The sequence below is a fragment of the Gasterosteus aculeatus genome, chromosome 2 (assembly GCF_964276395.1).
Source record: "Gasterosteus aculeatus chromosome 2, fGasAcu3.hap1.1, whole genome shotgun sequence".
Lineage (NCBI taxonomy): Eukaryota > Metazoa > Chordata > Actinopteri > Perciformes > Gasterosteidae > Gasterosteus > Gasterosteus aculeatus.
The window spans coordinates 25376501-25396570 of NC_135689.1; the positions used below are offsets into that span (position 1 = coordinate 25376501).

The window sequence follows — 20070 nt, forward strand, 5'->3', positions numbered from 1 at the left end:
CCCTGCCTCTGTCACCACCAACTCATACTTACCTGGCAGGGGAGATACCATGATCAAGAAGGTGGTTCACCCAGGGCGAGGCTCAGTCATTGCACTGCGACTGTGCTGACCACTGCGAATTCCCCAAATGTGGGAATCTCGACTGCATAATTTGTGGTAGTGGGGGACTGCGTTCGCGCTCTCCCCTGATATTGAAGTCAAAGAAAAACCAGGTGTCCCGTTTAATCATCACTGTCTGAATCCCTAGTGAAATCAACCACATTTCAGCAGGATTTTACACGGATTAATCACCACTGCACTGGAGTCTCCGGTGGAGGGAGTCTACAATCAGCAAATCACTGTCTGAATCCAAAGTGAAATCAACCAGATTTCAGCATTAATCATCACTGCGCTGGAGTCTCCAGTGGAGCACGTCTCAAATCAGCAAATCACTGTCTGAATCCAAAGTGAAATCAAGCACATTTCAGCAGGACTTTACACTTTTGCTTGTAAACAAATCAATGAGTTTTTGATGGCTGGTGCTGGGGAATGGGTTTGGCATTGGACAACCGCAGCTCAACCAGTCCCAACCACAAGAGGGATCACTGTTGCGACTGGGATATAAGGCTGCCTGCCACCTGATTCCGCAACTGACTTTGGTTTCTCTTCAATACGCATAAGTCTTTCGCCTTTTACTAAAGACTTCCGTGGAGAGGAACAACAATGAGTTGACCATATTTTTGGCAGGCTCTGCCAATTGGCTGAGCCTCATGTACTTGTGTGAAAAGAAAAGTAGTTGGACAGAGGCTCCTGACAATGGAGCACAAACAAAGTTGTGTTTACTTATCACTGGAGTCACTAGTGCAGCAAGTCTCAAATCACTGTCTGAATCCAAAGTGAAATCAGCAGGATTTCAGCAGGATTTTACAGGGATTAATGGTCACTTTACTGGAGTCTCCGGTGGAGCACGTCTCAAATCAGCAAATCACTGTCTGAATTCATTGTGAAATCAACAAGATTTTCAGCAGGAATCATCACTGGAGTCACTAGTGGAGCCTTGCAGCAAGTCTCAAATCTCTGTCTGAATCCATTGTGAAATCAACAAGATTTTCAGCAGGACTTTACAGTGATTAATCATCACTGGAGTCTCTAGTGTCTGAAACAACAGTGAAATCAACCAGATTTCAGCAGGAGTTTACACTTTTGCTTGTAAACAAATCAATGATTTTAGCTTTTTTGAGGACGGGGGCAGCGTGGGGAGTGGGTTGTTAAGTAGCAAGCGACTGCTACGCCCAGTTGAAAGAACCGCACCGCGACAATTGAGATATGTGCTGGTACGTTGGGTCTGCAAACAAACAGTTTGGTGTTATCGCTTCTCGGCCTTTTGGCTAAGATCAAGTGTAGTATCTGTTCTTATCAGTTTAATATCTGATATGTCCTCTATACGAGGACTACATATTAAGCCGATTTTTAGCTCTGGGAGATGAAAAAGGGGCTTGCTCCGTTCACTCCAAGCATCGGCCCGGTATTGCAGCACCTCCGGGAACGGTGCACCCTTTAAATTGTGGAAAATAAAAGAAAGGGTAACCTGAATCAGTGGTGTGGTGTTGGAAATGATTTCTGCTTTGAGTAAAACAAGTCTCACCTCCACATAGTTTTTAAGACTGAGGCTTTTGGCAAGTGACTTATGCTTACTCATCAATAGTGCCTTTGTTTTGCAAGTCTCAAATCACTGATTTTAACTTCACCGATCTGTGAGGACGGTGCCATCTGCGAACCGTCACCACAAATGCTGTGACTGGGAATACCGTCCCTGCCTCTGTCACCACCAACTCATACTTACCTGGCAGGGGAGATACCATGATCAAGAAGGTGGTTCACCCAGGGCGAGGCTCAGTCATTGCACTGCGACTGTGCTGACCACTGCGAATTCCCCAAATGTGGGAATCTCGACTGCATAATTTGTGGTAGTGGGGGACTGCGTTCGCGCTCTCCCCTGATATTGAAGTCAAAGAAAAACCAGGTGTCCCGTTTAATCATCACTGTCTGAATCCCTAGTGAAATCAACCACATTTCAGCAGGATTTTACACGGATTAATCACCACTGCACTGGAGTCTCCGGTGGAGGGAGTCTACAATCAGCAAATCACTGTCTGAATCCAAAGTGAAATCAACCAGATTTCAGCATTAATCATCACTGCGCTGGAGTCTCCAGTGGAGCACGTCTCAAATCAGCAAATCACTGTCTGAATCCAAAGTGAAATCAAGCACATTTCAGCAGGACTTTACACTTTTGCTTGTAAACAAATCAATGAGTTTTTGATGGCTGGTGCTGGGGAATGGGTTTGGCATTGGACAACCGCAGCTCAACCAGTCCCAACCACAAGAGGGATCACTGTTGCGACTGGGATATAAGGCTGCCTGCCACCTGATTCCGCAACTGACTTTGGTTTCTCTTCAATACGCATAAGTCTTTCGCCTTTTACTAAAGACTTCTGTGGAGAGGAACAACAATGAGTTGACCATATTTTTGGCAGGCTCTGCCAATTGGCTGAGCCTCATGTACTTGTGTGAAAAGAAAAGTAGTTGGACAGAGGCTCCTGACAATGGAGCACAAACAAAGTTGTGTTTACTTATCACTGGAGTCACTAGTGCAGCAAGTCTCAAATCACTGTCTGAATCCAAAGTGAAATCAACCAGATTTCAGCAGGATTTTACAGGGATTAATGGTCACTTTACTGGAGTCTCCGGTGGAGCACGTCTCAAATCAGCAAATCACTGTCTGAATTCATTGTGAAATCAACAAGATTTTCAGCAGGAATCATCACTGGAGTCACTAGTGGAGCCTTGCAGCAAGTCTCAAATCTCTGTCTGAATCCATTGTGAAATCAACAAGATTTTCAGCAGGACTTTACAGTGATTAATCATCACTGGAGTCTCTAGTGTCTGAAACAACAGTGAAATCAACCAGATTTCAGCAGGAGTTTACACTTTTGCTTGTAAACAAATCAATGATTTTAGCTTTTTTGAGGACGGGGGCAGCGTGGGGAGTGGGTTGTTAAGTAGCAAGCGACTGCTACGCCCAGTTGAAAGAACCGCACCGCGACAATTGAGATATGTGCTGGTACGTTGGGTCTGCAAACAAACAGTTTGGTGTTATCGCTTCTCGGCCTTTTGGCTAAGATCAAGTGTAGTATCTGTTCTTATCAGTTTAATATCTGATATGTCCTCTATACAAGGACTACATATTAAGCCGATTTTTAGCTCTGGGAGATGAAAAAGGGGCTTGCTCCGTTCACTCCAAGCATCGGCCCGGTATTGCAGCACCTCCGGGAACGGTGCACCCTTTAAATTGTGGAAATTAAAAGAAAGGGTAACCTGAATCAGTGGTGTGGTGTTGGAAATGATTTCTGCTTTGAGTAAAACAAGTCTCACCTCCACATAGTTTTTAAGACTGAGGCTTTTGGCAAGTGACTTATGCTTACTCATCAATAGTGCCTTTGTTTTGCAAGTCTCAAATCACTGATTTTAACTTCACCGATCTGTGAGGACGGTGCCATCTGCGAACCGTCACCACAAATGCTGTGACTGGGAATACCGTCCCTGCCTCTGTCACCACCAACTCATACTTACCTGGCAGGGGAGATACCATGATCAAGAAGGTGGTTCACCCAGGGCGAGGCTCAGTCATTGCACTGCGACTGTGCTGACCACTGCGAATTCCCCAAATGTGGGAATCTCGACTGCATAATTTGTGGTAGTGGGGGACTGCGTTCGCGCTCTCCCCTGATATTGAAGTCAAAGAAAAACCAGGTGTCCCGTTTAATCATCACTGTCTGAATCCCTAGTGAAATCAACCACATTTCAGCAGGATTTTACACGGATTAATCACCACTGCACTGGAGTCTCCGGTGGAGGGAGTCTACAATCAGCAAATCACTGTCTGAATCCAAAGTGAAATCAACCAGATTTCAGCATTAATCATCACTGCGCTGGAGTCTCCAGTGGAGCACGTCTCAAATCAGCAAATCACTGTCTGAATCCAAAGTGAAATCAAGCACATTTCAGCAGGACTTTACACTTTTGCTTGTAAACAAATCAATGAGTTTTTGATGGCTGGTGCTGGGGAATGGGTTTGGCATTGGACAACCGCAGCTCAACCAGTCCCAACCACAAGAGGGATCACTGTTGCGACTGGGATATAAGGCTGCCTGCCACCTGATTCCGCAACTGACTTTGGTTTCTCTTCAATACGCATAAGTCTTTCGCCTTTTACTAAAGACTTCTGTGGAGAGGAACAACAATGAGTTGACCATATTTTTGGCAGGCTCTGCCAATTGGCTGAGCCTCATGTACTTGTGTGAAAAGAAAAGTAGTTGGACAGAGGCTCCTGACAATGGAGCACAAACAAAGTTGTGTTTACTTATCACTGGAGTCACTAGTGCAGCAAGTCTCAAATCACTGTCTGAATCCAAAGTGAAATCAACCAGATTTCAGCAGGATTTTACAGGGATTAATGGTCACTTTACTGGAGTCTCCGGTGGAGCACGTCTCAAATCAGCAAATCACTGTCTGAATTCATTGTGAAATCAACAAGATTTTCAGCAGGAATCATCACTGGAGTCACTAGTGGAGCCTTGCAGCAAGTCTCAAATCTCTGTCTGAATCCATTGTGAAATCAACAAGATTTTCAGCAGGACTTTACAGTGATTAATCATCACTGGAGTCTCTAGTGTCTGAAACAACAGTGAAATCAACCAGATTTCAGCAGGAGTTTACACTTTTGCTTGTAAACAAATCAATGATTTTAGCTTTTTTGAGGACGGGGGCAGCGTGGGGAGTGGGTTGTTAAGTAGCAAGCGACTGCTACGCCCAGTTGAAAGAACCGCACCGCGACAATTGAGATATGTGCTGGTACGTTGGGTCTGCAAACAAACAGTTTGGTGTTATCGCTTCTCGGCCTTTTGGCTAAGATCAAGTGTAGTATCTGTTCTTATCAGTTTAATATCTGATATGTCCTCTATACGAGGACTACATATTAAGCCGATTTTTAGCTCTGGGAGATGAAAAAGGGGCTTGCTCCGTTCACTCCAAGCATCGGCCCGGTATTGCAGCACCTCCGGGAACGGTGCACCCTTTAAATTGTGGAAAATAAAAGAAAGGGTAACCTGAATCAGTGGTGTGGTGTTGGAAATGATTTCTGCTTTGAGTAAAACAAGTCTCACCTCCACATAGTTTTTAAGACTGAGGCTTTTGGCAAGTGACTTATGCTTACTCATCAATAGTGCCTTTGTTTTGCAAGTCTCAAATCACTGATTTTAACTTCACCGATCTGTGAGGACGGTGCCATCTGCGAACCGTCACCACAAATGCTGTGACTGGGAATACCGTCCCTGCCTCTGTCACCACCAACTCATACTTACCTGGCAGGGGAGATACCATGATCAAGAAGGTGGTTCACCCAGGGCGAGGCTCAGTCATTGCACTGCGACTGTGCTGACCACTGCGAATTCCCCAAATGTGGGAATCTCGACTGCATAATTTGTGGTAGTGGGGGACTGCGTTCGCGCTCTCCCCTGATATTGAAGTCAAAGAAAAACCAGGTGTCCCGTTTAATCATCACTGTCTGAATCCCTAGTGAAATCAACCACATTTCAGCAGGATTTTACACGGATTAATCACCACTGCACTGGAGTCTCCGGTGGAGGGAGTCTACAATCAGCAAATCACTGTCTGAATCCAAAGTGAAATCAACCAGATTTCAGCATTAATCATCACTGCGCTGGAGTCTCCAGTGGAGCACGTCTCAAATCAGCAAATCACTGTCTGAATCCAAAGTGAAATCAAGCACATTTCAGCAGGACTTTACACTTTTGCTTGTAAACAAATCAATGAGTTTTTGATGGCTGGTGCTGGGGAATGGGTTTGGCATTGGACAACCGCAGCTCAACCAGTCCCAACCACAAGAGGGATCACTGTTGCGACTGGGATATAAGGCTGCCTGCCACCTGATTCCGCAACTGACTTTGGTTTCTCTTCAATACGCATAAGTCTTTCGCCTTTTACTAAAGACTTCCGTGGAGAGGAACAACAATGAGTTGACCATATTTTTGGCAGGCTCTGCCAATTGGCTGAGCCTCATGTACTTGTGTGAAAAGAAAAGTAGTTGGACAGAGGCTCCTGACAATGGAGCACAAACAAAGTTGTGTTTACTTATCACTGGAGTCACTAGTGCAGCAAGTCTCAAATCACTGTCTGAATCCAAAGTGAAATCAACCAGATTTCAGCAGGATTTTACAGGGATTAATGGTCACTTTACTGGAGTCTCCGGTGGAGCACGTCTCAAATCAGCAAATCACTGTCTGAATTCATTGTGAAATCAACAAGATTTTCAGCAGGAATCATCACTGGAGTCACTAGTGGAGCCTTGCAGCAAGTCTCAAATCTCTGTCTGAATCCATTGTGAAATCAACAAGATTTTCAGCAGGACTTTACAGTGATTAATCATCACTGGAGTCTCTAGTGTCTGAAACAACAGTGAAATCAACCAGATTTCAGCAGGAGTTTACACTTTTGCTTGTAAACAAATCAATGATTTTAGCTTTTTTGAGGACGGGGGCAGCGTGGGGAGTGGGTTGTTAAGTAGCAAGCGACTGCTACGCCCAGTTGAAAGAACCGCACCGCGACAATTGAGATATGTGCTGGTACGTTGGGTCTGCAAACAAACAGTTTGGTGTTATCGCTTCTCGGCCTTTTGGCTAAGATCAAGTGTAGTATCTGTTCTTATCAGTTTAATATCTGATATGTCCTCTATACGAGGACTACATATTAAGCCGATTTTTAGCTCTGGGAGATGAAAAAGGGGCTTGCTCCGTTCACTCCAAGCATCGGCCCGGTATTGCAGCACCTCCGGGAACGGTGCACCCTTTAAATTGTGGAAAATAAAAGAAAGGGTAACCTGAATCAGTGGTGTGGTGTTGGAAATGATTTCTGCTTTGAGTAAAACAAGTCTCACCTCCACATAGTTTTTAAGACTGAGGCTTTTGGCAAGTGACTTATGCTTACTCATCAATAGTGCCTTTGTTTTGCAAGTCTCAAATCACTGATTTTAACTTCACCGATCTGTGAGGACGGTGCCATCTGCGAACCGTCACCACAAATGCTGTGACTGGGAATACCGTCCCTGCCTCTGTCACCACCAACTCATACTTACCTGGCAGGGGAGATACCATGATCAAGAAGGTGGTTCACCCAGGGCGAGGCTCAGTCATTGCACTGCGACTGTGCTGACCACTGCGAATTCCCCAAATGTGGGAATCTCGACTGCATAATTTGTGGTAGTGGGGGACTGCGTTCGCGCTCTCCCCTGATATTGAAGTCAAAGAAAAACCAGGTGTCCCGTTTAATCATCACTGTCTGAATCCCTAGTGAAATCAACCACATTTCAGCAGGATTTTACACGGATTAATCACCACTGCACTGGAGTCTCCGGTGGAGGGAGTCTACAATCAGCAAATCACTGTCTGAATCCAAAGTGAAATCAACAAGATTTTCAGCAGGAATCATCACTGGAGTCACTAGTGGAGCCTTGCAGCAAGTCTCAAATCTCTGTCTGAATCCATTGTGAAATCAACAAGATTTTCAGCAGGACTTTACAGTGATTAATCATCACTGGAGTCTCTAGTGTCTGAAACAACAGTGAAATCAACCAGATTTCAGCAGGAGTTTACACTTTTGCTTGTAAACAAATCAATGATTTTAGCTTTTTTGAGGACGGGGGCAGCGTGGGGAGTGGGTTGTTAAGTAGCAAGCGACTGCTACGCCCAGTTGAAAGAACCGCACCGCGACAATTGAGATATGTGCTGGTACGTTGGGTCTGCAAACAAACAGTTTGGTGTTATCGCTTCTCGGCCTTTTGGCTAAGATCAAGTGTAGTATCTGTTCTTATCAGTTTAATATCTGATATGTCCTCTATACGAGGACTACATATTAAGCCGATTTTTAGCTCTGGGAGATGAAAAAGGGGCTTGCTCCGTTCACTCCAAGCATCGGCCCGGTATTGCAGCACCTCCGGGAACGGTGCACCCTTTAAATTGTGGAAAATAAAAGAAAGGGTAACCTGAATCAGTGGTGTGGTGTTGGAAATGATTTCTGCTTTGAGTAAAACAAGTCTCACCTCCACATAGTTTTTAAGACTGAGGCTTTTGGCAAGTGACTTATGCTTACTCGTCAATAGTGCCTTTGTTTTGCAAGTCTCAAATCACTGATTTTAACTTCACCGATCTGTGAGGACGGTGCCATCTGCGAACCGTCACCACAAATGCTGTGACTGGGAATACCGTCCCTGCCTCTGTCACCACCAACTCATACTTACCTGGCAGGGGAGATACCATGATCAAGAAGGTGGTTCACCCAGGGCGAGGCTCAGTCATTGCACTGCGACTGTGCTGACCACTGCGAATTCCCCAAATGTGGGAATCTCGACTGCATAATTTGTGGTAGTGGGGGACTGCGTTCGCGCTCTCCCCTGATATTGAAGTCAAAGAAAAACCAGGTGTCCCGTTTAATCATCACTGTCTGAATCCCTAGTGAAATCAACCACATTTCAGCAGGATTTTACACGGATTAATCACCACTGCACTGGAGTCTCCGGTGGAGGGAGTCTACAATCAGCAAATCACTGTCTGAATCCAAAGTGAAATCAACCAGATTTCAGCATTAATCATCACTGCGCTGGAGTCTCCAGTGGAGCACGTCTCAAATCAGCAAATCACTGTCTGAATCCAAAGTGAAATCAAGCACATTTCAGCAGGACTTTACACTTTTGCTTGTAAACAAATCAATGAGTTTTTGATGGCTGGTGCTGGGGAATGGGTTTGGCATTGGACAACCGCAGCTCAACCAGTCCCAACCACAAGAGGGATCACTGTTGCGACTGGGATATAAGGCTGCCTGCCACCTGATTCCGCAACTGACTTTGGTTTCTCTTCAATACGCATAAGTCTTTCGCCTTTTACTAAAGACTTCTGTGGAGAGGAACAACAATGAGTTGACCATATTTTTGGCAGGCTCTGCCAATTGGCTGAGCCTCATGTACTTGTGTGAAAAGAAAAGTAGTTGGACAGAGGCTCCTGACAATGGAGCACAAACAAAGTTGTGTTTACTTATCACTGGAGTCACTAGTGCAGCAAGTCTCAAATCACTGTCTGAATCCAAAGTGAAATCAACCAGATTTCAGCAGGATTTTACAGGGATTAATGGTCACTTTACTGGAGTCTCCGGTGGAGCACGTCTCAAATCAGCAAATCACTGTCTGAATTCATTGTGAAATCAACAAGATTTTCAGCAGGAATCATCACTGGAGTCACTAGTGGAGCCTTGCAGCAAGTCTCAAATCTCTGTCTGAATCCATTGTGAAATCAACAAGATTTTCAGCAGGACTTTACAGTGATTAATCATCACTGGAGTCTCTAGTGTCTGAAACAACAGTGAAATCAACCAGATTTCAGCAGGAGTTTACACTTTTGCTTGTAAACAAATCAATGATTTTAGCTTTTTTGAGGACGGGGGCAGCGTGGGGAGTGGGTTGTTAAGTAGCAAGCGACTGCTACGCCCAGTTGAAAGAACCGCACCGCGACAATTGAGATATGTGCTGGTACGTTGGGTCTGCAAACAAACAGTTTGGTGTTATCGCTTCTCGGCCTTTTGGCTAAGATCAAGTGTAGTATCTGTTCTTATCAGTTTAATATCTGATATGTCCTCTATACGAGGACTACATATTAAGCCGATTTTTAGCTCTGGGAGATGAAAAAGGGGCTTGCTCCGTTCACTCCAAGCATCGGCCCGGTATTGCAGCACCTCCGGGAACGGTGCACCCTTTAAATTGTGGAAAATAAAAGAAAGGGTAACCTGAATCAGTGGTGTGGTGTTGGAAATGATTTCTGCTTTGAGTAAAACAAGTCTCACCTCCACATAGTTTTTAAGACTGAGGCTTTTGGCAAGTGACTTATGCTTACTCATCAATAGTGCCTTTGTTTTGCAAGTCTCAAATCACTGATTTTAACTTCACCGATCTGTGAGGACGGTGCCATCTGCGAACCGTCACCACAAATGCTGTGACTGGGAATACCGTCCCTGCCTCTGTCACCACCAACTCATACTTACCTGGCAGGGGAGATACCATGATCAAGAAGGTGGTTCACCCAGGGCGAGGCTCAGTCATTGCACTGCGACTGTGCTGACCACTGCGAATTCCCCAAATGTGGGAATCTCGACTGCATAATTTGTGGTAGTGGGGGACTGCGTTCGCGCTCTCCCCTGATATTGAAGTCAAAGAAAAACCAGGTGTCCCGTTTAATCATCACTGTCTGAATCCCTAGTGAAATCAACCACATTTCAGCAGGATTTTACACGGATTAATCACCACTGCACTGGAGTCTCCGGTGGAGGGAGTCTACAATCAGCAAATCACTGTCTGAATCCAAAGTGAAATCAACCAGATTTCAGCATTAATCATCACTGCGCTGGAGTCTCCAGTGGAGCACGTCTCAAATCAGCAAATCACTGTCTGAATCCAAAGTGAAATCAAGCACATTTCAGCAGGACTTTACACTTTTGCTTGTAAACAAATCAATGAGTTTTTGATGGCTGGTGCTGGGGAATGGGTTTGGCATTGGACAACCGCAGCTCAACCAGTCCCAACCACAAGAGGGATCACTGTTGCGACTGGGATATAAGGCTGCCTGCCACCTGATTCCGCAACTGACTTTGGTTTCTCTTCAATACGCATAAGTCTTTCGCCTTTTACTAAAGACTTCCGTGGAGAGGAACAACAATGAGTTGACCATATTTTTGGCAGGCTCTGCCAATTGGCTGAGCCTCATGTACTTGTGTGAAAAGAAAAGTAGTTGGACAGAGGCTCCTGACAATGGAGCACAAACAAAGTTGTGTTTACTTATCACTGGAGTCACTAGTGCAGCAAGTCTCAAATCACTGTCTGAATCCAAAGTGAAATCAACCAGATTTCAGCAGGATTTTACAGGGATTAATGGTCACTTTACTGGAGTCTCCGGTGGAGCACGTCTCAAATCAGCAAATCACTGTCTGAATTCATTGTGAAATCAACAAGATTTTCAGCAGGAATCATCACTGGAGTCACTAGTGGAGCCTTGCAGCAAGTCTCAAATCTCTGTCTGAATCCATTGTGAAATCAACAAGATTTTCAGCAGGACTTTACAGTGATTAATCATCACTGGAGTCTCTAGTGTCTGAAACAACAGTGAAATCAACCAGATTTCAGCAGGAGTTTACACTTTTGCTTGTAAACAAATCAATGATTTTAGCTTTTTTGAGGACGGGGGCAGCGTGGGGAGTGGGTTGTTAAGTAGCAAGCGACTGCTACGCCCAGTTGAAAGAACCGCACCGCGACAATTGAGATATGTGCTGGTACGTTGGGTCTGCAAACAAACAGTTTGGTGTTATCGCTTCTCGGCCTTTTGGCTAAGATCAAGTGTAGTATCTGTTCTTATCAGTTTAATATCTGATATGTCCTCTATACGAGGACTACATATTAAGCCGATTTTTAGCTCTGGGAGATGAAAAAGGGGCTTGCTCCGTTCACTCCAAGCATCGGCCCGGTATTGCAGCACCTCCGGGAACGGTGCACCCTTTAAATTGTGGAAAATAAAAGAAAGGGTAACCTGAATCAGTGGTGTGGTGTTGGAAATGATTTCTGCTTTGAGTAAAACAAGTCTCACCTCCACATAGTTTTTAAGACTGAGGCTTTTGGCAAGTGACTTATGCTTACTCATCAATAGTGCCTTTGTTTTGCAAGTCTCAAATCACTGATTTTAACTTCACCGATCTGTGAGGACGGTGCCATCTGCGAACCGTCACCACAAATGCTGTGACTGGGAATACCGTCCCTGCCTCTGTCACCACCAACTCATACTTACCTGGCAGGGGAGATACCATGATCAAGAAGGTGGTTCACCCAGGGCGAGGCTCAGTCATTGCACTGCGACTGTGCTGACCACTGCGAATTCCCCAAATGTGGGAATCTCGACTGCATAATTTGTGGTAGTGGGGGACTGCGTTCGCGCTCTCCCCTGATATTGAAGTCAAAGAAAAACCAGGTGTCCCGTTTAATCATCACTGTCTGAATCCCTAGTGAAATCAACCACATTTCAGCAGGATTTTACACGGATTAATCACCACTGCACTGGAGTCTCCGGTGGAGGGAGTCTACAATCAGCAAATCACTGTCTGAATCCAAAGTGAAATCAACCAGATTTCAGCATTAATCATCACTGCGCTGGAGTCTCCAGTGGAGCACGTCTCAAATCAGCAAATCACTGTCTGAATCCAAAGTGAAATCAAGCACATTTCAGCAGGACTTTACACTTTTGCTTGTAAACAAATCAATGAGTTTTTGATGGCTGGTGCTGGGGAATGGGTTTGGCATTGGACAACCGCAGCTCAACCAGTCCCAACCACAAGAGGGATCACTGTTGCGACTGGGATATAAGGCTGCCTGCCACCTGATTCCGCAACTGACTTTGGTTTCTCTTCAATACGCATAAGTCTTTCGCCTTTTACTAAAGACTTCCGTGGAGAGGAACAACAATGAGTTGACCATATTTTTGGCAGGCTCTGCCAATTGGCTGAGCCTCATGTACTTGTGTGAAAAGAAAAGTAGTTGGACAGAGGCTCCTGACAATGGAGCACAAACAAAGTTGTGTTTACTTATCACTGGAGTCACTAGTGCAGCAAGTCTCAAATCACTGTCTGAATCCAAAGTGAAATCAGCAGGATTTCAGCAGGATTTTACAGGGATTAATGGTCACTTTACTGGAGTCTCCGGTGGAGCACGTCTCAAATCAGCAAATCACTGTCTGAATTCATTGTGAAATCAACAAGATTTTCAGCAGGAATCATCACTGGAGTCACTAGTGGAGCCTTGCAGCAAGTCTCAAATCACTGTCTGAATCCAAAGTGAAATCAACCAGATTTCAGCATTAATCATCACTGCGCTGGAGTCTCCAGTGGAGCACGTCTCAAATCAGCAAATCACTGTCTGAATCCAAAGTGAAATCAAGCACATTTCAGCAGGACTTTACACTTTTGCTTGTAAACAAATCAATGAGTTTTTGATGGCTGGTGCTGGGGAATGGGTTTGGCATTGGACAACCGCAGCTCAACCAGTCCCAACCACAAGAGGGATCACTGTTGCGACTGGGATATAAGGCTGCCTGCCACCTGATTCCGCAACTGACTTTGGTTTCTCTTCAATACGCATAAGTCTTTCGCCTTTTACTAAAGACTTCCGTGGAGAGGAACAACAATGAGTTGACCATATTTTTGGCAGGCTCTGCCAATTGGCTGAGCCTCATGTACTTGTGTGAAAAGAAAAGTAGTTGGACAGAGGCTCCTGACAATGGAGCACAAACAAAGTTGTGTTTACTTATCACTGGAGTCACTAGTGCAGCAAGTCTCAAATCACTGTCTGAATCCAAAGTGAAATCAGCAGGATTTTACAGGGATTAATGGTCACTTTACTGGAGTCTCCGGTGGAGCACGTCTCAAATCAGCAAATCACTGTCTGAATTCATTGTGAAATCAACAAGATTTTCAGCAGGAATCATCACTGGAGTCACTAGTGGAGCCTTGCAGCAAGTCTCAAATCTCTGTCTGAATCCATTGTGAAATCAACAAGATTTTCAGCAGGACTTTACAGTGATTAATCATCACTGGAGTCTCTAGTGTCTGAAACAACAGTGAAATCAACCAGATTTCAGCAGGAGTTTACACTTTTGCTTGTAAACAAATCAATGATTTTAGCTTTTTTGAGGACGGGGGCAGCGTGGGGAGTGGGTTGTTAAGTAGCAAGCGACTGCTACGCCCAGTTGAAAGAACCGCACCGCGACAATTGAGATATGTGCTGGTACGTTGGGTCTGCAAACAAACAGTTTGGTGTTATCGCTTCTCGGCCTTTTGGCTAAGATCAAGTGTAGTATCTGTTCTTATCAGTTTAATATCTGATATGTCCTCTATACGAGGACTACATATTAAGCCGATTTTTAGCTCTGGGAGATGAAAAAGGGGCTTGCTCCGTTCACTCCAAGCATCGGCCCGGTATTGCAGCACCTCCGGGAACGGTGCACCCTTTAAATTGTGGAAAATAAAAGAAAGGGTAACCTGAATCAGTGGTGTGGTGTTGGAAATGATTTCTGCTTTGAGTAAAACAAGTCTCACCTCCACATAGTTTTTAAGACTGAGGCTTTTGGCAAGTGACTTATGCTTACTCATCAATAGTGCCTTTGTTTTGCAAGTCTCAAATCACTGATTTTAACTTCACCGATCTGTGAGGACGGTGCCATCTGCGAACCGTCACCACAAATGCTGTGACTGGGAATACCGTCCCTGCCTCTGTCACCACCAACTCATACTTACCTGGCAGGGGAGATACCATGATCAAGAAGGTGGTTCACCCAGGGCGAGGCTCAGTCATTGCACTGCGACTGTGCTGACCACTGCGAATTCCCCAAATGTGGGAATCTCGACTGCATAATTTGTGGTAGTGGGGGACTGCGTTCGCGCTCTCCCCTGATATTGAAGTCAAAGAAAAACCAGGTGTCCCGTTTAATCATCACTGTCTGAATCCCTAGTGAAATCAACCACATTTCAGCAGGATTTTACACGGATTAATCACCACTGCACTGGAGTCTCCGGTGGAGGGAGTCTACAATCAGCAAATCACTGTCTGAATCCAAAGTGAAATCAACCAGATTTCAGCATTAATCATCACTGCGCTGGAGTCTCCAGTGGAGCACGTCTCAAATCAGCAAATCACTGTCTGAATCCAAAGTGAAATCAAGCACATTTCAGCAGGACTTTACACTTTTGCTTGTAAACAAATCAATGAGTTTTTGATGGCTGGTGCTGGGGAATGGGTTTGGCATTGGACAACCGCAGCTCAACCAGTCCCAACCACAAGAGGGATCACTGTTGCGACTGGGATATAAGGCTGCCTGCCACCTGATTCCGCAACTGACTTTGGTTTCTCTTCAATACGCATAAGTCTTTCGCCTTTTACTAAAGACTTCCGTGGAGAGGAACAACAATGAGTTGACCATATTTTTGGCAGGCTCTGCCAATTGGCTGAGCCTCATGTACTTGTGTGAAAAGAAAAGTAGTTGGACAGAGGCTCCTGACAATGGAGCACAAACAAAGTTGTGTTTACTTATCACTGGAGTCACTAGTGCAGCAAGTCTCAAATCACTGTCTGAATCCAAAGTGAAATCAACCAGATTTCAGCAGGATTTTACAGGGATTAATGGTCACTTTACTGGAGTCTCCGGTGGAGCACGTCTCAAATCAGCAAATCACTGTCTGAATTCATTGTGAAATCAACAAGATTTTCAGCAGGAATCATCACTGGAGTCACTAGTGGAGCCTTGCAGCAAGTCTCAAATCTCTGTCTGAATCCATTGTGAAATCAACAAGATTTTCAGCAGGACTTTACAGTGATTAATCATCACTGGAGTCTCTAGTGTCTGAAACAACAGTGAAATCAACCAGATTTCAGCAGGAGTTTACACTTTTGCTTGTAAACAAATCAATGATTTTAGCTTTTTTGAGGACGGGGGCAGCGTGGGGAGTGGGTTGTTAAGTAGCAAGCGACTGCTACGCCCAGTTGAAAGAACCGCACCGCGACAATTGAGATATGTGCTGGTACGTTGGGTCTGCAAACAAACAGTTTGGTGTTATCGCTTCTCGGCCTTTTGGCTAAGATCAAGTGTAGTATCTGTTCTTATCAGTTTAATATCTGATATGTCCTCTATACGAGGACTACATATTAAGCCGATTTTTAGCTCTGGGAGATGAAAAAGGGGCTTGCTCCGTTCACTCCAAGCATCGGCCCGGTATTGCAGCACCTCCGGGAACGGTGCACCCTTTAAATTGTGGAAAATAAAAGAAAGGGTAACCTGAATCAGTGGTGTGGTGTTGGAAATGATTTCTGCTTTGAGTAAAACAAGTCTCACCTCCACATAGTTTTTAAGACTGAGGCTTTTGGCAAGTGACTTATGCTTACTCATCAATAGTGCCTTTGTTTTGCAAGTCTCAAATCACTGATTTTAACTTCACCGATCTGTGAGGACGGTGCCATCTGCGAACCGTCACCACAAATGCTGTGACTGGGAATACCGTCCCTGCCTCTGTCACCACCAACTCATACTTACCTGGCAGGGGAGATACCATGATCAAGAAGGTGGTTCACCCAGGGCGAGGCTCAGTCATTGCACTGCGACTGTGCTGACCACTGCGAATTCCCCAAATGTGGGAATCTCGACTGCATAATTTGTGGTAGTGGGGGACTGCGTTCGCGCTCTCCCCTGATATTGAAGTCAAAGAAAAACCAGGTGTCCCGTTTAATCATCACTGTCTGAATCCCTAGTGAAATCAACCACATTTCAGCAGGATTTTACACGGATTAATCACCACTGCACTGGAGTCTCCGGTGGAGGGAGTCTACAATCAGCAAATCACTGTCTGAATCCAAAGTGAAATCAACCAGATTTCAGCATTAATCATCACTGCGCTGGAGTCTCCAGTGGAGCACGTCTCAAATCAGCAAATCACTGTCTGAATCCAAAGTGAAATCAAGCACATTTCAGCAGGACTTTACACTTTTGCTTGTAAACAAATCAATGAGTTTTTGATGGCTGGTGCTGGGGAATGGGTTTGGCATTGGACAACCGCAGCTCAACCAGTCCCAACCACAAGAGGGATCACTGTTGCGACTGGGATATAAGGCTGCCTGCCACCTGATTCCGCAACTGACTTTGGTTTCTCTTCAATACGCATAAGTCTTTCGCCTTTTACTAAAGACTTCCGTGGAGAGGAACAACAATGAGTTGACCATATTTTTGGCAGGCTCTGCCAATTGGCTGAGCCTCATGTACTTGTGTGAAAAGAAAAGTAGTTGGACAGAGGCTCCTGACAATGGAGCACAAACAAAGTTGTGTTTACTTATCACTGGAGTCACTAGTGCAGCAAGTCTCAAATCACTGTCTGAATCCAAAGTGAAATCAACCAGATTTCAGCAGGATTTTACAGGGATTAATGGTCACTTTACTGGAGTCTCCGGTGGAGCACGTCTCAAATCAGCAAATCACTGTCTGAATTCATTGTGAAATCAACAAGATTTTCAGCAGGAATCATCACTGGAGTCACTAGTGGAGCCTTGCAGCAAGTCTCAAATCTCTGTCTGAATCCATTGTGAAATCAACAAGATTTTCAGCAGGACTTTACAGTGATTAATCATCACTGGAGTCTCTAGTGTCTGAAACAACAGTGAAATCAACCAGATTTCAGCAGGAGTTTACACTTTTGCTTGTAAACAAATCAATGATTTTAGCTTTTTTGAGGACGGGGGCAGCGTGGGGAGTGGGTTGTTAAGTAGCAAGCGACTGCTACGCCCAGTTGAAAGAACCGCACCGCGACAATTGAGATATGTGCTGGTACGTTGGGTCTGCAAACAAACAGTTTGGTGTTATCGCTTCTCGGCCTTTTGGCTAAGATCAAGTGTAGTATCTGTTCTTATCAGTTTAATATCTGATATGTCCTCTATACGAGGACTACATATTAAGCCGATTTTTAGCTCTGGGAGATGAAAAAGGGGCTTGCTCCGTTCACTCCAAGCATCGGCCCGGTATTGCAGCACCTCCGGGAACGGTGCACCCTTTAAATTGTGGAAAATAAAAGAAAGGGTAACCTGAATCAGTGGTGTGGTGTTGGAAATGATTTCTGCTTTGAGTAAAACAAGTCTCACCTCCACATAGTTTTTAAGACTGAGGCTTTTGGCAAGTGACTTATGCTTACTCATCAATAGTGCCTTTGTTTTGCAAGTCTCAAATCACTGATTTTAACTTCACCGATCTGTGAGGACGGTGCCATCTGCGAACCGTCACCACAAATGCTGTGACTGGGAATACCGTCCCTGCCTCTGTCACCACCAACTCATACTTACCTGGCAGGGGAGATACCATGATCAAGAAGGTGGTTCACCCAGGGCGAGGCTCAGTCATTGCACTGCGACTGTGCTGACCACTGCGAATTCCCCAAATGTGGGAATCTCGACTGCATAATTTGTGGTAGTGGGGGACTGCGTTCGCGCTCTCCCCTGATATTGAAGTCAAAGAAAAACCAGGTGTCCCGTTTAATCATCACTGTCTGAATCCCTAGTGAAATCAACCACATTTCAGCAGGATTTTACACGGATTAATCACCACTGCACTGGAGTCTCCGGTGGAGGGAGTCTACAATCAGCAAATCACTGTCTGAATCCAAAGTGAAATCAACCAGATTTCAGCATTAATCATCACTGCGCTGGAGTCTCCAGTGGAGCACGTCTCAAATCAGCAAATCACTGTCTGAATCCAAAGTGAAATCAAGCACATTTCAGCAGGACTTTACACTTTTGCTTGTAAACAAATCAATGAGTTTTTGATGGCTGGTGCTGGGGAATGGGTTTGGCATTGGACAACCGCAGCTCAACCAGTCCCAACCACAAGAGGGATCACTGTTGCGACTGGGATATAAGGCTGCCTGCCACCTGATTCCGCAACTGACTTTGGTTTCTCTTCAATACGCATAAGTCTTTCGCCTTTTACTAAAGACTTCCGTGGAGAGGAACAACAATGAGTTGACCATATTTTTGGCAGGCTCTGCCAATTGGCTGAGCCTCATGTACTTGTGTGAAAAGAAAAGTAGTTGGACAGAGGCTCCTGACAATGGAGCACAAACAAAGTTGTGTTTACTTATCACTGGAGTCACTAGTGCAGCAAGTCTCAAATCACTGTCTGAATCCAAAGTGAAATCAACCAGATTTCAGCAGGATTTTACAGGGATTAATGGTCACTTTACTGGAGTCTCCGGTGGAGCACGTCTCAAATCAGCAAATCACTGTCTGAATTCATTGTGAAATCAACAAGATTTTCAGCAGGAATCATCACTGGAGTCACTAGTGGAGCCTTGCAGCAAGTCTCAAATCTCTGTCTGAATCCATTGTGAAATCAACAAGATTTTCAGCAGGACTTTACAGTGATTAATCATCACTGGAGTCTCTAGTGTCTGAAACAACAGTGAAATCAACCAGATTTCAGCAGGAGTTTACACTTTTGCTTGTAAACAAATCAATGATTTTAGCTTTTTTGAGGACGGGGGCAGCGTGGGGAGTGGGTTGTTAAGTAGCAAGCGACTGCTACGCCCAGTTGAAAGAACCGCACCGCGACAATTGAGATATGTGCTGGTACGTTGGGTCTGCAAACAAACAGTTTGGTGTTATCGCTTCTCGGCCTTTTGGCTAAGATCAAGTGTAGTATCTGTTCTTATCAGTTTAATATCTGATATGTCCTCTATACGAGGACTACATATTAAGCCGATTTTTAGCTCTGGGAGATGAAAAAGGGGCTTGCTCCGTTCACTCCAAGCATCGACCCGGTATTGCAGCACCTCCGGGAACGGTGCACCCTTTAAATTGTGGAAAATAAAAGAAATGGTAACCTGAATCAGTGGTGTGGTGTTGGAAATGATTTCTGCTTTGAGTAAAACAAGTCTCACCTCCACATAGTTTTTAAGACTGAGGCTTTTGGCAAGTGACTTATGCTTACTCATCAATAGTGCCTTTGTTTTGCAAGTCTCAAATCACTGATTTTAACTTCACCGATCTGTGAGGACGGTGCCATCTGCGAACCGTCACCACAAATGCTGTGACTGGGAATACCGTCCCTGCCTCTGTCACCACCAACTCATACTTACCTGGCAGGGGAGATACCATGATCAAGAAGGTGGTTCACCCAGGGCGAGGCTCAGTCATTGCACTGCGACTGTGCTGACCACTGCGAATTCCCCAAATGTGGGAATCTCGACTGCATAATTTGTGGTAGTGGGGGACTGCGTTCGCGCTCTCCCCTGATATTGAAGTCAAAGAAAAACCAGGTGTCCCGTTTAATCATCACTGTCTGAATCCCTAGTGAAATCAACCACATTTCAGCAGGATTTTACACGGATTAATCACCACTGCACTGG

General features: G+C 45.0%; 34 non-coding genes across 34 annotated transcripts; all 34 read left to right on the forward strand.

Moving 5' to 3' along the window:
• Window positions 1-24: 24 nt before the first annotated feature.
• On the forward strand, window positions 25-188 carry LOC144400186 (U1 spliceosomal RNA). The gene has a single exon (XR_013462124.1). It is a non-coding gene; the product is annotated as a U1 spliceosomal RNA (small nuclear RNA).
• Window positions 189-630: 442 nt separating this feature from the next.
• Window positions 631-745, forward strand: LOC144400682 (U5 spliceosomal RNA). Its single transcript, XR_013462617.1, has one exon. It is a non-coding gene; the product is annotated as a U5 spliceosomal RNA (small nuclear RNA).
• Window positions 746-1347: 602 nt separating this feature from the next.
• On the forward strand, window positions 1348-1538 carry LOC144400404 (U2 spliceosomal RNA). Its single transcript, XR_013462342.1, has one exon. It is a non-coding gene; the product is annotated as a U2 spliceosomal RNA (small nuclear RNA).
• Window positions 1539-1814: 276 nt separating this feature from the next.
• LOC144400188 (U1 spliceosomal RNA) lies at window positions 1815-1978 on the forward strand. Its single transcript, XR_013462126.1, has one exon. It is a non-coding gene; the product is annotated as a U1 spliceosomal RNA (small nuclear RNA).
• A 442-nt stretch (window positions 1979-2420) lies between these two features.
• Window positions 2421-2535, forward strand: LOC144400732 (U5 spliceosomal RNA). Its single transcript, XR_013462667.1, has one exon. It is a non-coding gene; the product is annotated as a U5 spliceosomal RNA (small nuclear RNA).
• A 602-nt stretch (window positions 2536-3137) lies between these two features.
• On the forward strand, window positions 3138-3328 carry LOC144400429 (U2 spliceosomal RNA). Its single transcript, XR_013462367.1, has one exon. It is a non-coding gene; the product is annotated as a U2 spliceosomal RNA (small nuclear RNA).
• Window positions 3329-3604: 276 nt separating this feature from the next.
• LOC144400189 (U1 spliceosomal RNA) lies at window positions 3605-3768 on the forward strand. Its single transcript, XR_013462127.1, has one exon. It is a non-coding gene; the product is annotated as a U1 spliceosomal RNA (small nuclear RNA).
• A 442-nt stretch (window positions 3769-4210) lies between these two features.
• Window positions 4211-4325, forward strand: LOC144400733 (U5 spliceosomal RNA). The gene has a single exon (XR_013462668.1). It is a non-coding gene; the product is annotated as a U5 spliceosomal RNA (small nuclear RNA).
• A 602-nt stretch (window positions 4326-4927) lies between these two features.
• On the forward strand, window positions 4928-5118 carry LOC144400405 (U2 spliceosomal RNA). Its single transcript, XR_013462343.1, has one exon. It is a non-coding gene; the product is annotated as a U2 spliceosomal RNA (small nuclear RNA).
• A 276-nt stretch (window positions 5119-5394) lies between these two features.
• On the forward strand, window positions 5395-5558 carry LOC144400190 (U1 spliceosomal RNA). The gene has a single exon (XR_013462128.1). It is a non-coding gene; the product is annotated as a U1 spliceosomal RNA (small nuclear RNA).
• A 442-nt stretch (window positions 5559-6000) lies between these two features.
• On the forward strand, window positions 6001-6115 carry LOC144400683 (U5 spliceosomal RNA). The gene has a single exon (XR_013462618.1). It is a non-coding gene; the product is annotated as a U5 spliceosomal RNA (small nuclear RNA).
• A 602-nt stretch (window positions 6116-6717) lies between these two features.
• LOC144400406 (U2 spliceosomal RNA) lies at window positions 6718-6908 on the forward strand. Its single transcript, XR_013462344.1, has one exon. It is a non-coding gene; the product is annotated as a U2 spliceosomal RNA (small nuclear RNA).
• A 276-nt stretch (window positions 6909-7184) lies between these two features.
• LOC144400191 (U1 spliceosomal RNA) lies at window positions 7185-7348 on the forward strand. The gene has a single exon (XR_013462129.1). It is a non-coding gene; the product is annotated as a U1 spliceosomal RNA (small nuclear RNA).
• Window positions 7349-7878: 530 nt separating this feature from the next.
• Window positions 7879-8069, forward strand: LOC144400407 (U2 spliceosomal RNA). The gene has a single exon (XR_013462345.1). It is a non-coding gene; the product is annotated as a U2 spliceosomal RNA (small nuclear RNA).
• Window positions 8070-8345: 276 nt separating this feature from the next.
• On the forward strand, window positions 8346-8509 carry LOC144400192 (U1 spliceosomal RNA). The gene has a single exon (XR_013462130.1). It is a non-coding gene; the product is annotated as a U1 spliceosomal RNA (small nuclear RNA).
• Window positions 8510-8951: 442 nt separating this feature from the next.
• Window positions 8952-9066, forward strand: LOC144400734 (U5 spliceosomal RNA). The gene has a single exon (XR_013462669.1). It is a non-coding gene; the product is annotated as a U5 spliceosomal RNA (small nuclear RNA).
• A 602-nt stretch (window positions 9067-9668) lies between these two features.
• Window positions 9669-9859, forward strand: LOC144400408 (U2 spliceosomal RNA). The gene has a single exon (XR_013462346.1). It is a non-coding gene; the product is annotated as a U2 spliceosomal RNA (small nuclear RNA).
• Window positions 9860-10135: 276 nt separating this feature from the next.
• Window positions 10136-10299, forward strand: LOC144400193 (U1 spliceosomal RNA). The gene has a single exon (XR_013462131.1). It is a non-coding gene; the product is annotated as a U1 spliceosomal RNA (small nuclear RNA).
• Window positions 10300-10741: 442 nt separating this feature from the next.
• On the forward strand, window positions 10742-10856 carry LOC144400684 (U5 spliceosomal RNA). The gene has a single exon (XR_013462619.1). It is a non-coding gene; the product is annotated as a U5 spliceosomal RNA (small nuclear RNA).
• Window positions 10857-11458: 602 nt separating this feature from the next.
• On the forward strand, window positions 11459-11649 carry LOC144400409 (U2 spliceosomal RNA). Its single transcript, XR_013462347.1, has one exon. It is a non-coding gene; the product is annotated as a U2 spliceosomal RNA (small nuclear RNA).
• Window positions 11650-11925: 276 nt separating this feature from the next.
• Window positions 11926-12089, forward strand: LOC144400194 (U1 spliceosomal RNA). Its single transcript, XR_013462132.1, has one exon. It is a non-coding gene; the product is annotated as a U1 spliceosomal RNA (small nuclear RNA).
• A 442-nt stretch (window positions 12090-12531) lies between these two features.
• On the forward strand, window positions 12532-12646 carry LOC144400685 (U5 spliceosomal RNA). The gene has a single exon (XR_013462620.1). It is a non-coding gene; the product is annotated as a U5 spliceosomal RNA (small nuclear RNA).
• A 603-nt stretch (window positions 12647-13249) lies between these two features.
• Window positions 13250-13364, forward strand: LOC144400686 (U5 spliceosomal RNA). The gene has a single exon (XR_013462621.1). It is a non-coding gene; the product is annotated as a U5 spliceosomal RNA (small nuclear RNA).
• Window positions 13365-13955: 591 nt separating this feature from the next.
• Window positions 13956-14146, forward strand: LOC144400410 (U2 spliceosomal RNA). The gene has a single exon (XR_013462348.1). It is a non-coding gene; the product is annotated as a U2 spliceosomal RNA (small nuclear RNA).
• Window positions 14147-14422: 276 nt separating this feature from the next.
• LOC144400195 (U1 spliceosomal RNA) lies at window positions 14423-14586 on the forward strand. Its single transcript, XR_013462133.1, has one exon. It is a non-coding gene; the product is annotated as a U1 spliceosomal RNA (small nuclear RNA).
• Window positions 14587-15028: 442 nt separating this feature from the next.
• On the forward strand, window positions 15029-15143 carry LOC144400687 (U5 spliceosomal RNA). Its single transcript, XR_013462622.1, has one exon. It is a non-coding gene; the product is annotated as a U5 spliceosomal RNA (small nuclear RNA).
• Window positions 15144-15745: 602 nt separating this feature from the next.
• On the forward strand, window positions 15746-15936 carry LOC144400412 (U2 spliceosomal RNA). Its single transcript, XR_013462350.1, has one exon. It is a non-coding gene; the product is annotated as a U2 spliceosomal RNA (small nuclear RNA).
• Window positions 15937-16212: 276 nt separating this feature from the next.
• On the forward strand, window positions 16213-16376 carry LOC144400196 (U1 spliceosomal RNA). The gene has a single exon (XR_013462134.1). It is a non-coding gene; the product is annotated as a U1 spliceosomal RNA (small nuclear RNA).
• A 442-nt stretch (window positions 16377-16818) lies between these two features.
• Window positions 16819-16933, forward strand: LOC144400688 (U5 spliceosomal RNA). The gene has a single exon (XR_013462623.1). It is a non-coding gene; the product is annotated as a U5 spliceosomal RNA (small nuclear RNA).
• A 602-nt stretch (window positions 16934-17535) lies between these two features.
• LOC144400413 (U2 spliceosomal RNA) lies at window positions 17536-17726 on the forward strand. Its single transcript, XR_013462351.1, has one exon. It is a non-coding gene; the product is annotated as a U2 spliceosomal RNA (small nuclear RNA).
• Window positions 17727-18002: 276 nt separating this feature from the next.
• On the forward strand, window positions 18003-18166 carry LOC144400197 (U1 spliceosomal RNA). Its single transcript, XR_013462135.1, has one exon. It is a non-coding gene; the product is annotated as a U1 spliceosomal RNA (small nuclear RNA).
• Window positions 18167-18608: 442 nt separating this feature from the next.
• LOC144400689 (U5 spliceosomal RNA) lies at window positions 18609-18723 on the forward strand. Its single transcript, XR_013462624.1, has one exon. It is a non-coding gene; the product is annotated as a U5 spliceosomal RNA (small nuclear RNA).
• Window positions 18724-19325: 602 nt separating this feature from the next.
• On the forward strand, window positions 19326-19516 carry LOC144400338 (U2 spliceosomal RNA). The gene has a single exon (XR_013462276.1). It is a non-coding gene; the product is annotated as a U2 spliceosomal RNA (small nuclear RNA).
• Window positions 19517-19792: 276 nt separating this feature from the next.
• Window positions 19793-19956, forward strand: LOC144400199 (U1 spliceosomal RNA). The gene has a single exon (XR_013462137.1). It is a non-coding gene; the product is annotated as a U1 spliceosomal RNA (small nuclear RNA).
• The last annotated feature ends 114 nt before the right edge of the window (window positions 19957-20070 follow it).